The 18,388-nt window shown below is 29.9% G+C and overlaps 1 protein-coding gene across 2 annotated transcripts in view; it reads right to left on the bottom strand.

Annotated features, from left to right (window-relative positions):
• LOC106683617 (leucine-rich repeat-containing protein 15) overlaps positions 1 to 18,388 on the bottom strand; it is a 181,407-nt gene that overhangs the window by 31,612 nt on the left and 131,407 nt on the right. For both annotated transcript variants that reach the window (XM_014425190.3, XM_014425191.3), the window contains one exon: positions 11,899 to 11,952. The gene's annotated coding sequence lies outside the window, so the exon portion shown is untranslated. The remainder of the gene's footprint in view (positions 1 to 11,898; positions 11,953 to 18,388) is intronic.

The raw sequence follows: 18,388 nt of genomic DNA, 5'->3' as shown, positions 1-18,388 counted from the left end.
TATCAAGTTAAAACACTAATGTACACATTTTGTAATTTTAACAACCGATATATATATATGTTTTATATAGCTATATAACATACCTAAAGTATACAGTACTGGTTCCAGAGGTGTAGGCGAAGACAGACAGAACTGGACTGACTCTCTCAGTACCTGGACTATACCTGGCTTACCCATATCTTGGGTTTTACAATGTCCTTTTCCTCCCGTAATAGCCTCAACAACGAGGGCAATTAGTGTTCTTATTGTAACAATAACTTGTTCTTCAGCTACCATTACTAACTGTCTTCCCAAGAATTACCTCAGGTCTGCTAACTTAATGGGTAATCCCCTTAATCAAGATTCAACAGCAGGAAAAAATTACTTTAAAATATTACTAATAATAGAAATAGTTTCCCTAAAAATACGCATATTAGTTATCACCCAAGGATAGCACCTCTACCATACATGGTTAACTCAATGTTCTTGAAAATATTTAATGAAAATCTTATAAACGAGTGGAGAAAGAAAAAGTTTATTTTAAAAAGTTGAGCTGCCCAACTGTATGAGGTTGCTAAATACACTCTTATATCAATTCTATCATTTTTTTCTTAATTCTTATTAAATATAGGCATAGTAGTTTTTATATAATCTTTTTATATATATGAATAATTTACCGCATAATTTCAAATTATGGAGCATATGACAGTCAAAAGGGAAACAAAAATAGTTGACACCTATTTATTTTCTGACGTTTGGCCCCACTTTGTAAAGCTTTATCAGGGCTAAAAATATACAGAAAGATAAATTAAGGTCGGTTAAAATTAAGTAAAAATAAGTGGAAAGAAAATCATATACAAATAAAAGAAAATCAGAAATAAATAAAAAATGATAATATAAAAAATTACGTTCGACATTAAAAAGTTTTTACAACATATATATCTTTTTTCACATGATAAGTATGATACTATACTAAAATAACAGAAATGGTTCAGATATCTCTAAGACAAAGAACAGAAGGTGACCTTGAGTTTTTGAACCAGGAAGGACAGGACACCGCTAAATTTAACCGCGTCATGTGTTGTATACGTATAATGACATATTGTGTACACAAATTATATATTTTCAAAAAATATATGGCTCATCATATACAAAATAAATTATTTTATTTTGTATATGACCTATTATAAGGATTGTACAGTACACTGTGGTAAATTTTTGAGAACCCTACCAACTTTGGGACAGTCAATTGAGGGGCATTAAAAGATTATGAAACCCGGTTATACCTTGGAACACATCCAATCGAAAATAAAAACAAAATATGACGTTTAAGTAAGTTTACAAAAAAAAATCTCTTTCCACAGGTAACCAAACTTGACTTACTCCATAGACATTCTAACCACCTAATAAAAGTGAAACTAAATATTATTATTTTTTTATTTATTAACGAAACTACTATAAATATAGCTTATTTATAATTTTTGTTTGAATCTGTGTAAACAAAAAATTATGAAATTTTATTCATATATGAAGAAACAGAACCATGAAAACGAAAAGCATAATACATTAAGTGTAATTAAGAGATAGATAAAACTAATAAGAAACATTAATTTGCACTAAATCAATTTTGAATAGGTATGTTCAATTACCAATTAAAGAAATTAAATAATGGTTTGATATAAAAAAAATTAATAAATGTTTATTCAGTTACTAATGGCGTATTGTCCATTAATATATTTTTAGTCTATATTTGTTCAAAATTTAATAGTGCTAAATTTTCCTTAAAAATAATTATTGCGGTCTGTTTGAATAGGTTTATTTTCAGATTCCTTAAGAACCAGAATACTTAAACGTTATGTAAAAAAAAAAAATGTTTCCTTTGAGTACAGATCAAGAAACATCGACTTCATCTTTTCCTTATCTGTACTTATAAGATAAGGATTACAAGGTTCGAAACGATTGAATTAAAATTAAATCGCCTGACGAGTACATAGGTCAGTGAGCTTCCTCACCATTTTTGTTGGATACATGAATCAATATACTTCAAAGGAAATGGTCAGTTGTAACAGAATAAAATAATATGGAAGGAGCTGTATATGAAATATAGACAAGTTAAAGGAAAATACGTTCGACCACAAGCAAGCGAAAGTAATGGGATGGAATTTGACAGGATTGACAATGGACTATTTTTAGACTAATTCTCAACTTTCTTCCAACTTAACCGAACCACAGGTATGCCAACGAAAATACCTTTGCCCATGGATAAGCGGTAGTAAGGGATGGAATGTGGTGAAATGTACATGTAACCACTTTACAATTTTACATGAAAGTACCAACTCGTGCTATACCTGAATATTTTATCAAAATTTGATAAACGACAGTAAGTGTTACTTCCGGATATGGATTTGACTACAAACTGACATATACAAAACTCCAATGTCTAAAATAAAACTCGACCAGAAAATTTTTATTACAAAGGTAAAAAAAAGTTTATTTCTGTGTCAACTACGTACAATTTTTATTTCTTTCAGGTAATAATTTAAAGAAAAAAAATGGTTATACTAGATTAAGTTCAGTTTTGCCGAAACAAGAGCAATAAAAAGGATTTTTTTAAAAATAATTCTTTTATTTTTTAAAAATAATAATCCATATTATTATTTACAACTGTATACACCTAGTAAATTTGTTATTAGATATAAGATGACATGATACAAACATGTGGAGAATCTATCCATTGGTAGAACTCCAATAACGTTACTAGAGAAGAAGATCTCGAAGCCATCTTCTTTTCAGACGCCTAGGAGAATTATCAGGCATTGAAAGAGTAGCCAGGCTAGAAAAAAGTGGGGTTGGGCAGTTTATCATGGAAGGATTGGTATCTGGTTCTAACCAAATCGGCAACATTTGTCCTGATGAATGACTTGATTAGAAACAAAGTAAGGAGCATTAATGATTTTATGAAGGATTTTGGACTATAAGGATTGGAGACGAGAAGAATTCGATGGTTTAGTGGAGCCCCAAAGTTCAACACCATATGTTCAGATAGGCCTTATTATAGTCATGTAGATCAGTCTTTTGTAATGGATTCGAGGTTTAGACTATAATAAGGATTTAAAGCGAAATTAGTGCAATTTTTTAAATTGTTATAACTCCAAAACTACGAGCTTACATTTGCTTTTTCGAATTAGATACAATATTTTACATTTTGAAATCAAAATGAGTTGTGCATGACCATTATTTTAATATAAGATACATTGACATTACTCTCCTTGCAATGAACGGTTTCGTTTCGATATTCTGAAATTAAAGCAGATAAAATTTACTCCAAATTCGTTCCAAATGAGAGTCCTCGTAGGACGAATAACTTTGACAACATTTTATAAAATAAAAAATAGCCACGTTTTTTTTTTTTTTTTTTTTAGGAAAATCTTTGGAATGTCATATCAGAATAAGTTTTGGGCGTAAAGAACTCATTTCGGTCCAAATTAAAGCAAATTTTATCAGAATAAAATAAATTTGAAAAATATTTTATCAACCGCATAGTTTTGGACTCAGTTGGCAATATATATATATTAAAAAAAGTGCGCTCATTTCGCTTAAAATTCAATGCATCGTTCTAGTTTATACAAATGTATACTTAATCCGGTAAAGCCACTTTTTTAATTAATCAGCTTCCTGGAAATTCTGACATAGAGAACCTAGAACCGTAATTCGTGTTAACTAATGTTATACGGAAAACAAACAAAAATGCGGAAAAAGAAATATAAAAAAGTCCTTATAATTAAATGTATCTGAACTCTTCCAATAAAGTAGTGTTTTTTAAATGCATAAAAATGAATTTTTTATCGAAGTCTTAGGTTTAAGATTCTCTTTTCGTGAAATATGTTTCTTGGAGTAACTTCGTAAAACAGTCTTGAAAAGAGGTGGCTGGTCACTGATTTGTCTTGCAGTTGCAGTGGAACTTTTATATCAATGCTTTGGAGACCTTGGACGATCAGTTTACAAAATTTATTTATCATTCATCATGTGAAGTATTTTTTGGTTCATGCTTACCCTTCAAAATTAAAGTTCTGTATGTTTTATGAATTTCAAGCATAATACCAACAAATTTCATACTACACATATTGATAATATTTACTCTATACTCAACAATCAGACAGATTATAAATTTATCATTTGGCGGGCACGAGAGAAAAAAAAATAAAGGAGCAATACAATGTTGGAAGAACAGTTCAGAAGCCCGTTGAAGTAGTAGGATGAAGATCTGAGCCGGATGGTGTAAGTATGTGTAAGGAATAACTGATGGGGCAAAGGTGGTACCGCAAGAGTATCAATGAATGAGTTTTGATATTTACCTTGAGAATACAAGGCATGGATGGAAGAGGCATAACTTAAATAACGTCATAAATTTTAATAGTTTGATACCTATCAATCCAGAGAATAGCCGGGCATCAAATATCAGGTTAAACTGATAGGCATTTGTCAGCAACATGCGTTAAACGTTTATTCATTAGTTCTCTTCTTTTTTTTTTGTTCTCAGTCTTTGCTCTATGCTATTCTCTCTGTTCCACTCTCTCATACATCCGTTCTCCTGTGATCCGCAACACACCTTCAATCCGTTACACATATACAATGCAAATTAAAGGAAATAATCAATAAATAAAAGTATAGAAATAAATAAAAAAGCCACAGTAGTAGAACAATTAAAAAACAAATAAACAAGTTAAAATAAATTTTAAAAACATATAAATAAGTTAAATAGGTGAAAAATTTATAATAGTACTAACTGAACACAAACTTGATGAATGGATCCATCACGAATTCCGACCAACTTGTGCAAGCCAGTTAAAATAACCCATTCAAATAATTGCATATTAGATATTTTGGCACAGTTTAACAAATTCATAGGCAGCTCCTTTAGAAGTTTTAATCTTTTTAGATATAGTACTTTAAATGAAACCATTCAAATAAAAACGATTTGAAGGAATTAAACACATTGGCATTTTTTTTTTTTTTTTCTTCGGCCAAGACTCTCATTGGAGTCCTATACTGCCTAACCATGGTTGGGGGTCAAAGTTCTTCATTTTGTGGGACCGCCACGCAATGAAAAAAGTCAACGTCCCAGGCCGGATTCGAACTGGCACTGCCAATAGACATCAAATTGGTAAGACTGTGTCTTAACCACTGAGCTATGGGCGGCCCATTTGGCATTTTTAATATTATTTCAAACAATGAAAGTAAATAATTATGTCTATCCTTCCGAATCTGACTGGCTACAAAATCGAAAATTTTTAACGAAATACAGGAAAACATATGAATATAAAGGCTATACGATTATTGTACATTTTAAATGAAAACGAAAGATTAAACCAGATAATAATATAATATTATAAATACGGTCCACAATTTAATGATAACGAAAGATACCTTCATTTGCCCAGAATTAATTATTCATCAGTATATTCCAGAGTCGAGATATGAGTAAAGTTGTGATAAATTAATTAATAATATAATTAATATAAATGGAATAATATAATGAATGTTATGTACAACGATTAAAATATTAAGGCCTTCTAAAAATTACCACTTAATTAGGACGTACTTAAATTGTGCTTGATTTTGAAGATATTGGAAGTAGGGGTTGGTGGATTTTTTTCCCCGTATATGAAATCAGATGGAGAATTTCCTTAACGTGGGAAAATTCATCGAAAAGAATCCAAAGTCTGTTTCGAGAGGTTTCAAAAGGGTTGTTTTCATGAATAACTTTTTGAAATATTTTTCGCAACGAACTATATGTTTCTTGGAAAGGTGAATCTGAATGCAGTATATTTTTTTCCAAGTTCCGGAAACATGAATTTCAAAATTAGGACAGATACATCATATCATGTTTGAGACAAGAGCTATAATGTCAACTTACAACACGAGTTGTCAGCTCAGAGGTTAGGATCCTATAACATGGCAATCGGCTGTAACAGGACTGGAGGTAATTCGACAACCTCATTTCCATACCAAATTGATCTGCGAGCAAAACAAGTTTTATATTTCCTGATCTATTAAGGCAGTAACAAAACCAAATATGACTAGAGATTATGATCGGATTAGTAAATAAAATATGTCTGGACACATGTAACTCAAATTGCTTCTTAGGAATTTCAATTTGATGTATTTGAGAAATTCACAATTAAATGACAAAATAATAATTTGCTATTTTTTTATTTTGATTTTATTATTTCTTTATTATCACATTGGCGTGGTAGGCCTTACGTTGTTATTTGAACGTTTTTGCTAATTATTTAACAGTTGATAATGGGAGTATAGTCTCGTGCAAAATAAAGCCTCGTAAAAAAAAAACTATAATTATAACAGATTTAATAAAATAACCGACTTATGCTGAAAAAAATAAATTGTTTTAGTAATAAATAAAAAATGATAACCATAAAAATAAATTAATATAGAGCTTATATCAGGATAACGGCAGGAATGCCTACTTTGTAGGTTACACTAATTTTCGATTTACTTGGCTCTCTATTATATGCCAGTGGGAATCTACCACGAATCTCAGGACCTTATTTTGGAATATTTTTTTTTTTTTAGAAATTGGAGCATTTTTTTTTCTTATCATATAGGATGCTGATCGCCAGACTTCACACCCGTACATCAGTAGTGACCTTAATATTGTTGTGTACATAAGGTGATTTTAACATAGAATTTCTATTGATGATAGGCACATAATTAATCTTGCGTTGGTTTGGGTTAATTTGATATTAATATGGTAATCCAAGTTAAGCGACAATCGAGATGAGCTTCACTAATTTGTCATTAATTAATTAGTTAATCATTACCTGGTAATAAATTAATTGAAATTTAATTATTAAATACTTTATTTAAATAGCTAATAAAATATTATATAATATTTTGAGAATCCAAGGAAATGATTACAAAGTTTAATCTCCGTTTTTATAAATAAAAATTATTGAGCAATTTAATTTTAAAACCCAGTGGTGACATTCCGCGTATAAACAACGTAAAAATTGAAATTCGTGTTCGCCGTCAGTTAATTTTTTTTTTTAGCTTTTCACAACTGAAATTGGTCAAGATCTCGATTATTGAATATTGACAGAATATGTTTTATTTTTTTAACATCACCTTTTCAATTATGAGTACACCGACGAACAAAATGTATATTGAATAACGATTAAGATACGTAGGATAAATCACAACCTAAATCTGGAGACAGTGATCAATAATTTATAGAAATGTAATAATATAATAATACATTAAAAAAATTAGGTCTAAATTTATAATCAATAATAAATATCTAAATGAGTTTCAGTTATAAAAAGCTTGAAAATTTTATCTGATAGCTAACAAATACAAATGTAAATTTTAGCTGATTCCTGAAATGTCAAGCAAAAGATTAGTAAAATTACATTCCTCTAACTTTAGTAATAATTGGATTGCTTTCTCATGACATGAGCCAGTTCGACCAACATTTGGGTTGGATGCCAGTACAAAGCTTCGCTAAGCCCCCTATTCACAGTTGAACCCTCGCCCATTGTTCTAGAGGACCTAGATCTCTGTTTTGGAGGAGGAACAAGGAGCGGTGTTCCCCAAGGTTGTCCTAACAGACCGCACTTCCTTTTGTTTATAGCGGATCTTCGAGGCTATTAGTCAGAGATGATCGACCACTGTAAGAACCAAGGTCTCATGAACACGATTATGTCTTAGTATTCATTAGTATAATCATATTAAAACTTCCATAAAATAAATTATATTCAGCAAATCTGCATTAAATAGCGATATTATATAGTAGAAACTGGTCCGCTTTCAACATATTTGTTTTACGCATTGATTGACGGATCGCCGTCTTACAAGAAATTCTTCATTTAATTAAATATTTTTTTAATAATATTAGTATTCGATAGTCAAATTACAAAATATCAGGAAAATAATATCCATGTATAATTTTTTTATATCGACACATTTTCAAAAAATGTATATTTATATTTGATATACATCAACTAATCGAAATTTTTCCAACATCCCTAATTTGTCATTGTATGAATGATATAGAATCTACAAATATTAATAAATGAATGATAAATTAAATTCATATCTCATTACCAATTAGTATGGAGTCAAGATATCTTTATTTTATTTCCATATCTGACTAGTTGGCCTTATATGGTTATTGTGGCAGTGTTTTAACAGTTGATAATTAGGAGAAGGGAGTAATAGTTTCGTGCAAAAGATACCCCTATAAAAATTGAACAGTTATAAATAATAAAGATCGATTTAAAATCATATAGTAAATAATAAATAAAAATAATAATAGTTATGTAATTAAGAATGAAAGAGAAGATAACCAACAAAAACAAATGATATATATAGAGTTAATTAAATAAATAATTGACTTATTCTGAAAAAAAATACAAAAGGAGACAACAAATAAATAAAATTAATAAATAAAGAGTCTATAAAAGGATGTTTTTTATCAGCTTGGGCTTCAGCCTTCTTGATGAGGTTGGATTGCCTACGCTCTAAGCCACTACGCTTATAACTTCTGGCAGCAGAGAGCGTAATTTTCTATACCGTTTTTGGTGAAATAATCAACCAATTCCACTTGCATTTTTTTCTATTCGTACAGAATACTGTTCCCTAGACTTCTTATCTGTACATCAGTAATGAATGGCCTTAAAATTGTTTTATGAAGGCGAATAGTTATATCTGGTGTTAATCCAGATTTTCTGTTGGCGACAACATATATCAGTGGTAATCTTGCGTAGGTGTGGGCTAATTTTATATTGATATGGTTGTTCCAAGTAAGGCGATGATCGAGATGAGCTCCAAGGTATTTTACTGCTTCACTGGCAAAGCTCCATTGCAATTCTTCTACTAGACTCCAAGACTCCATTCACCAAAGTTCTTCAAAAACGATACTTCAATGAACCGAACATAATCTACCGTGTAGAATGTAAAATTACAAGATCATTATCAACACAAATCTACCGCTGACGTCTTCCTAAAATTTGATCCTGGAAATACCAAATCCTGTAATAACAAAAAAACTATAAAAAAGAAATTCGAAATAGTCTAGTCTGTACGAATTCTTGAGTGTTTGAGAGTCTCCTTTAGTGTAACCACTGTGGAGCCACGTTAATCCTTTGAAAATAAAATCGTAAATCTAGGTGCCTCATTGGAATGGATATAGCTTTTGCTTCGACCTTTAATTAATAGAGAATTCTTAATTTGGTTTATATAATTGAAATATATGGAATAATTTATGTGATAATGAATCCTTAAAGTTATAAATTTTTATAATCCCACCTTCGACTCACTATTAAATGAGAGGGACAGTGTGTAATCAACAATACCTCTTTATGAAATGAAACAGAAAAAAAAAATCTTTAACCAAGTAAATCTCTCGTCTTAATTCTTCACAGCCATACAGTTGTGTCATACCTGAGCATAAATTTATATCCATGTATGTGTGTTTTGCCATTAAAATTATGTAATTTTTGCCCCCAAATTGGAACATATGTGTAGCTCAAGGTTGGTGAATTTCTGATCTATTTATTGAAAGTTAGTTCTGTTTGAGTTTGCCAATTTCTCTCATAAATCATTTTCTGTCATAAAATCCACAATTTTTATTAATAGTTTTCCTTAGTCAACATCTTCATTCTTCAAGAAAAAAAAGTAATTTTTTTTTTTAATGGCATTCTTCCATAAGTCTAATTTTGATTAATTGTGATTTTAATTTCTAAAATTAAGTATATTCCCTTCTCCAACGTCTATTATCTATGGGGCTCATTCCTTAGCTATCGGGCTTATAGAAGGAATACTGTTGCTCGGGCCAAGATGGCGACCACCCCCACTTCAAAGTCTAACGGTTCAGAAGTCTTAAGATATCTCATGCAACTAGGTCAGGACTATCGATGTGACCCCTTGATTAGTAGTTGTCCTGTTTATAAACATTGTATTATGTATTAGAATAAAAACAAAATATATATAATATATTTATAGGCTTTATCATACTCATGACAAAGCGCAAATCCGTCCTATTTTACTTGATAATTCACCAGTTTCATATAATAATAATAGCTTCTAATAATTGTGATACAAAAACTTGATAATAATAAAACGGTGAGGTATAGGAGAGGTTGTACATTCCCTACGAGTAGAAAATAACATCTATATCCGACAAATCAGCTGTTTCAAGTTCAATCCATCAAATAAGTGTCTAGTACTGATATATGATGTAACTAACTAAAATAAAAAAATAATAAACAAAGATTTATTTAATTCTCCAAAGGAATAAAAAAAAAAAAAATTGACATACTTAATAACCACACACGCCTTTCAGTTATCATACATGTCCCCAAGTTTCGAGTTGATTAGAGCTGATGTTGAAGTTATTCCAACTTTTGTAATAAAAAAAAATTATTTGTACTTTTTTTTGTAGCTCCTAAAACTCGTATTTTAGAATTTCTCGAGATTGGGATAATGAAATTAAATTTTGGTTCTGCCAAGAATACCACAGTTACAATAAAAGATTACGAAGCTGTAATACATTTGGGAAACATGTTTCCCGTTCGGGTCAGATGTTATTATTTTTCTTTTTTCTTCCTTAGTTATTTTTTTTAATTATTTCATATTTTGTATATACACAGTGTTTCTTACTGCTAAAAACGAGAAGTGATTATTTTTTCTAATAAACAATATTAAAAGTACTTTAGAAGAAGATTTAAAAAAAAAAATCATCGGTGATACTAAAGAACATTTAATTGCACATTGACATGCCGAGTTCTATCAAAATCATAATCGCCGTTTTGGAGAAAATCTACTCCATAAGTTGAACTTTTAATCAGTTGATTTTATCGAAAAAGTTGCTGTCATATCCCTGGCATATGCTGGTCTTAATTAGGTAATTTCAATTTCGTACGACTTTTACGAGTTTTTGAGGTAGCGAGTTCACACACGATTGCAAGAAAAGATTATCTGAACTCAGTGGATCTAAAAACATGGATAACAAAAATAATATATTCCATATATCGACCTGTGAAAGTAAAAAGTAACTGAAGTCAAAAGAACTTAAATATCTTTATTAAACTTTCTTATTTCTTACGCTATGCAAGATTTTTAAGTTAATTTTACTTATTTCATGGTCATTAATTTCGTTTAACAATTTGTTGCTATCTTAAATTTTTACTGTATACCAAATAGTATTGAAGTTTTTTGTCTGGCCAGTTAGCTAATTATAAACAGAGCTCACAAAACACAGTATTCAGTACCAGATGGAATAAAATAACCAAAACTACTAGACTTTGTGGCAGGCTTTTGTTTTATAAAAATAATAATCTAGTGAAAAAAAAATTAATTGTTTCAAGATGTCTAGGATCTTGATGTCCGAGTTGTTGGGAATTCATGATTCTACGACAAAGGTATAACAAACAAAAAATATAGCTGAGTTGACAGTGTATGGAGTGATGTTGTCGATTGCTGTATCATAGCGCAATAGATAGCAATAAGAGAGTTGAATAGATGATAGATAATGAACTGTAAATAGATGAGTTGAAGCAAAATCATAGATAAAACTGTAAAAAACTGAAGTGTTAGTAAGTGACAGTTGCCAAGAATAACCTGTTACCTATATTGTCTACCTTTTAATTCATCTTCAACAAATGTTTCTATATAGGAGATTATCGAGTTTTTTTTTGTTATAATTAATTTTTTTTTTGCTATTTCTCAATAGCTTAAAAAACTAATTTTTTCCAAGCTCTGAGATTCTCCATTCAGGCTTTACTTTTAAGTGGATTAAAATTGTCCAAATACAGAACGAAACCAGCTTTTAAAAACTACTTAATGTTAAGTATAACAAGATAAATAATTAAAGTTAAATATATAAATACACATATTTACCTAAACTCTTCAAGTCGTGTTTTTGTAGAACCACCTGTCGGCTAATTCTGTCTACTGAAAAAAAATAAATTATAGTTAGTTTAAATCGAAAGTAAACTCTTTGTAAAAGTTTATAAATATAATTAAAATGTAGGATTCTCGCCGTATCAATTTTAATTTTGTTGGAGTTAATTAAATTTTTGTTTTTCAAACACTGCAATACTCGCTATTACTAAATGTTTTAAATGTAAAATAAGCCCAGACCTAATTCTTGGATTTCGGGGGACGGGATGGGAAGAATTCCCTTATTATTATTTTTGGTCGTTTCTTTTGTTATTTCTGTAATGTTAAATTAAAAAAATTAATCTCTTTAACTTTAAGTGAATATAATTTTTTTTAATGAATTTGAGGATCTAATGATGGGTATAATAACCCTGAAATATTGTTTAGTGTAATAAATATTATTCTAACGACAAATTTATTAGGAAAAAAAACCTTAATATCGGTAAAATAAGAATAAAAAATTGCTTACAATACGTCTCAGACAAATGAAACAACTAATGTCTTTAAAGTTAAAAAATTATTTATAAGTTTAATAGTTACATTATAAATTAAAACATAGAAATGGTGATTAAATTTATTTTAATTTATAGTGCAATATTAATTATTTTAATTTTTATTAATTTATATTTTAACTTATTAGCTTAACAGTATAACGAAAAGAAGAAGCCCCTGACTCCATTTGAGGACATTTCAAGTCCATAGAGAGGATCGGACGCCGCAAGGTGTTCAGCAAGGACAACCACTTAGCGGCGGAAAACTACTTTTTCATCTCCTCGGGCGTGCCTGATTACTCTATGGTGCCATATGGGGGTTGGAATCGGGTCGAAATAATTCCTAGTTTCTTTCCCATGAAGGTGGCCCTTTCCATCGTGGAATCGTGAAATATGGTATCTGATGTATTTGGTTAATTTAAATTTCAGGGTTTACCATATTTTTCATGATTGATTTAATAAATTTTAAGTTTTTTTTTTACCTCCTGGTTAAAGATAAAACAGAGTAATTAACAAACGTTTTAACAATGTCAACGTTTTCATTTTTTTTTTCAGTTATCATGATTTCGATCGAACGCCCGGATGAATATTTGCATACTAAAATAAATTAGTGTCTGATAATAAATTAAATCTTTGCTTGAAAATGAGTAGGAAAACTTTTTTTTTTATCTATGAATTTTATTGGAGACCAAATCTGTCAGAGACATTTAAACATACATTTTTCAGTAGTTAGTAATCTTTGAACATTCGTTATTGGTGCCTTTTGTTTATCCTTATACAATCATTATGATGAAGCTTAAATTTTGTTTTCCTATATAGTATCCAAATACATAAATAAACACTGCGGCTTTATCAAAGGCACTGTCTTTGAGACTACTTTACTCTACTACCCTCCTCCCCATATTCTTTTTCTTTTATTTTCCTTTGTTTATATACTCTTAAAGTTATTTTCTGCCCCCCATAGTCTTACTCCATTTCCGAACTACTGTGGACACCCAAGTTTTTCTATTTTCATTATTGTTTTTAAATATTATTTAAAATAATAATCTTTTTAATTTTATCTTCACCTTATATCACTTACAAATATTGTTCTTCTAGTTTGTTATCCCATTTTTGCCTATTTCATTACTTCTCATCTCCAATGTACGATCTACACCAACCTCTTGTTTACACCATCTCTAAAAGATTGTCAATTACTCATTCTTGTTATTACTTGTCACAGTTTTATTACCTTCTATTTTTATCCATATTGTTCTAATTTTCTCTTAGTTTATTATATCACTATTCCTCCCATTTTTCATGATTTCTATCTTGTTCAATAACTTTATTTTTATTTTTGCCAATGTATTTATATAATCTTTTTAGTTTCTCACTCTATACTGTATGTGATATCTTATACATGTACTTCTTCATTTATCTCATATATTTGCCTATTGAAGTATTATACAAAACATTAGTTAATCCTGTCAGTCAACATATCTATATATTATAAAAAACTCTTGCCCTAATTGGGGGTTAGCGAAGCGGGGAAATTTTAAACCTGACCCACTCTCCCAAATAGTTAATTGTCATCCTTATTTCGATTTGTCAGGTAATTCCCCCTTTGTTTATATTTTGTTATTATCAATTGTTAATAATACTTCAGCTTTTCCACATTTAGCTACTTCACTTATCTTTTTACACCAAACTCTTGACCATATTTATAACTACTTCTAATGACTATTTTTCTACGATTTTTTACTCTAGTTTTGTATTTAGAATCCTATCATACCTGACTGTATTTATTAGTAACTAGTTTCTAGTCCACCTATGTGTATACTTCCTTAAATTATTATTATTATGTCTTTTATAAACCTAACTTTTTTTTTTTTTTTACATATTTTCTTATTTTCTCGGTATATTTATTTTAATGTCCTATCAATTCTTACAATGTTTGTATCTTGTTTTCAACGAAGTCCTGCAAAGTGGGGCAAAACGTTGGTTAACAATGGATTGTTACCTTTATTGACCTCAACCCGAGTTATCATCCTACAATGCGATATTTATAGCTAGTACCAGCGCTGCGCAATATTCAAATATTTTATTCAATAATTATTTATATAACTGTTTATACCTAACAGGAAAGAAAGTAACGAATTAGGCCATTGTTCGAGTTTTGCGCCAATATCTCCTAAACGGTGCAGACTAGCGAAAAAATTAAGGTATAAGGAATAAAATAAAATAAAATCTGCATCGACTGAGTACTATAATTTGGTCAAATAGTTTTTCGTAAATTAAAAAAAATATTTTTCTTTAATTTAGAGTATTACATATGAATTTAAACTTAGCAGAGAAACGCCTTTGTGGCTGCCCTTAAACGGTTAACAATAACCATATAACGGCTATAATAAAACAGATTGAAGATCATTAAATCATGCACCAAATGAGAACCGTGGCGTAATAATTCGTCCCAGTGAAATGGTCGTAAACCACCTACGGCGTTTGTTCCCTAGGCTCCAATAGCTCGTCTGTTAAAGTCCATATACATTTATTGTTTAAGAAACCATCTTACTTTAATTTAATCTTTATTTTTACATTTTAGTTTGTTGAAACACTGTCACTCACTAAATGCGATCATATCAAAATAAAAACTATTTTATTAATTATACATATATCAGCCTAAGGTAGTTCGAAAAGCCAAATAAAGTTATTATATTAATGTAATCCGACTCTTCTGTGCAGAAATGGCGAAACTAAAATTGCAAGACAAATTTTCTTTACACCATTCATGATCATTAGTTCAACATGTTAAATGGAGAAAGAGAAATATTTTCTTCCTCTAGCATGTTAAGAAGAAATTCAAATTTTTTATTTATTTAATTAACAGTTTTGGTACTAATAATTAATTAGAAAAAGAGTCGATTTAAGAAAAAAATAATAGATTTGAAAATGTACTAGTTTTTTAATGGAACGGCCACTCTATGACAGTCATATAAGTGTAAATAAAGAGCACAGAAGACAATTGCATTATAATTTGTAACTTTTTTATTATTTTCAACTATAAATATGTTTATAGATGGTCGACTAATTTCAAGTCTCGCACTTGCTCAGCCTCCACTGGCATTGCCAGTGATGCGGCGAGAGGGATGCGCTGGGATCTCTTGAGCTCTGCTCTACCCCTCACCCGTGGGGGATAGAGTGGGCTCAGGGATCCTCAGGTCGATTGTGTAAATATTGTATATATTATTTTATCATTATGTTATTTTATTTATTTATTTTTCATACAGACAGTTTGATTATGTTTATCTTGTCTATTCTTTTGTTTGTATATATTTTAAGAGAGTTTTTTTTTTTTATTTTTTTTTTTTTATTTATTTTAATATGTATGAGATCATTCATCACTATTACCTATTGCCCACAACTGTGTGGCAGATTGTAATATCTATCAATAAATAAATAAAAAAAAAAAATTTAAAGTCTATTATTTTTTACCTGTTGTTTCTTATGATTTTTAGTAAACTTCTTTTCAAGTTCAGACAAATTATTGAAATTTTAAAACTTGTAATGTTATACAGTTTTTGTAAGTACTAAATGTCAGTAGACCCCTACTAATTTTAATTTTAAATATGCTGCGGAGTTAAAATCAGTAAAAACCTTTAATACAAAATTTTTAAAAATAAAACATCCTTTTATTGATAATGACGATGAGTTATTATTTTAATTAAATTAAAGGAGTTATCCGTCTGAAGCACACGACTTTGAAATTTAGCAATAAACTTGTTTCATGTCATCTAAAAATACCTTGTGCTCAACGCTTAGCTAATACAAAGGAGATGTGAGTCATGGCTCTGAAGAGATCACTTGGGTTTAACTTGTATCTTTCGTCATTCATCTTAAACGCAGGGTCAGCAGGAAGTACAAGAAGAAGTTTCAGAAAAATAAACTCGTTGCAGAAAATTCTGCAGGTATTGGCCAAGGTTTCGATTTTTTTTTCATATTGGAGTAAGGCCGAAAGAATTTTCCAGTTTTACTGGAACAAGAAGAGCCACAGACATCAGGGTCCCTTCGCCGCAGACCTTCACGGTCTCCAGTTCCCTGGTCACGGCCAAGGTTTGATAAAAAACAAAACAAAAAACTCTTTTTAAAAATGATCTTTTTTTTTTTTTTTTTTTTTAAATCGTTTATACCCTTGAAAAACCCAATTAGTTGAAAACTGTTTTGCAATATAAGTAACAGGAAATAAATTATTATTTTTACATAAATCAAGATATTTTTTTGAGAAAAAAAAAAATGTAGTTCAGACTAGTCGAAGATGGTCGATGAGAGTATGAAGAGACGAATATTATCTTAGGGATGCTTTGCTTTAAAGTAATTTTTCATCAATCATAGAATCCAAAATATGTTAGTCATAATTTATATGTAAGTAAACGATCCATAGCTACCTTTATAATTAGTTTAACAATATGGAATTGTTTTACCCTCATATAGCAAATCCTGGGAACAATCAAACACCCTTAAAACTTCAATTATTCTTTATTTATTTATTGGACATAGTATCGGACCAATGTTTTTGTCCATTTTCCAACCTAATTCCTTGATTTAGAACGATTGTTGATAAGCTGCACTTCATTGAATTATATATTTTTGGCGTTATCATATATATCTCTGCGTCATCATATTTTATGTAGTTAATTCATAATCCTAATAGATTTATTAATTTTTTTTAACAGAATTGCTTTATGTTTTATCAATCGGAAAACTTTACTATCCTCTCAGCTGAATAATTATCAAGCAAATCATTTTTATTTTATTTAAAATAAAATAAAAAATATAGTAATTAAAAAAGCGCATTTGCTTTAATAGTACTCAATTGTGGTTAGGATCGTTCTTTACCCTACATTTACACATTATTTGTAGTATTACAGTTGAGACTGAAGGGACTCATGAATAGCTTCCTAAGATTTATCTTAGGTTTTCCCAGGCGCTCTCATGTCTCCCATTGGTATGTTGAAACGGTTCTAACCAACCTCCCGAGGCCAATTACTTATCGGTGTTTTCATATTCCAAGTTTTTTAAATTAATAACTCTACCTATATTCTTGATCTCTTCACTCTACGATCATCCTTCCATTCATTAAACACTAGATCTTAAACGATCGATTTATATGTGCCCTTCTGTAGAACCGTCTCCTTTAGCTACCTCTTCGTCATACGTGCAACCTCTTGTAATTCTCTACCTATCTCCATTCGTTAATCCATCCTTTCGTTTAAACAAGACTATTCCTTCACTTACAACATAACTAAACCTCCGCATCATTGTGAGCAATGTATATCGCCATTATTGATTATTATTATAAATTATAATATAAACAGGTTTTTATGTAATTTCAACATGTATACTGAAACATTTTAAATTTGTGCCATATAATTAACTTTAATGTGTGAATAATGTGTTTATTCTTACGGAGTATTTGTCGCAGAATAAGAAGTAGTTAACAACCACAGTAAGAGAATAACAGACCCGTAATTGGCAATCCATCAACACCGGTAGAAAGACTTGCATTACTCATACGTAGAGAATTATATAAAAGGAAGTTGTCATAAAACATTTATGCATAAAATGAGATAAGACTCAACATTGATTTGAACAAAGACTTCAAATTTTAAAATCCATAGGAGTATATTTTTGGCAAACAAATTATATTCTACTAACCTGGTCCTAAAGATCTTAAACATTTCGGGTCTCTTTCACCTCAGAAGAATTCAGGTTAATTATATTTTCTTAATAACTTGAAATACCTCAATCTTTTATTTTTGTGTTTAGGACGGAAGACATTTCCTCCGAGCACACCCCACTTCAGGTAACTAAGAAATGGATTCAGGCTCCTTAAAGGTTGTTGTTGTTGATTTTTGCTTAAAGGCGTAAAACCCTCTGGTCATCAACGCCTATGGGATGATAAAAGTAAAAAAAAAAAAATA

The sequence above is a fragment of the Halyomorpha halys genome, unplaced genomic scaffold (genome assembly GCF_000696795.3).
Source record: "Halyomorpha halys isolate HHAL.00 unplaced genomic scaffold, Hhal_1.1 Scaffold499.1, whole genome shotgun sequence".
NCBI classification, from domain to species: domain Eukaryota; kingdom Metazoa; phylum Arthropoda; class Insecta; order Hemiptera; family Pentatomidae; genus Halyomorpha; species Halyomorpha halys.
Note: the sequence above shows the minus strand (reverse complement) of the source record. Positions and strands in the feature narration are given on the sequence as shown.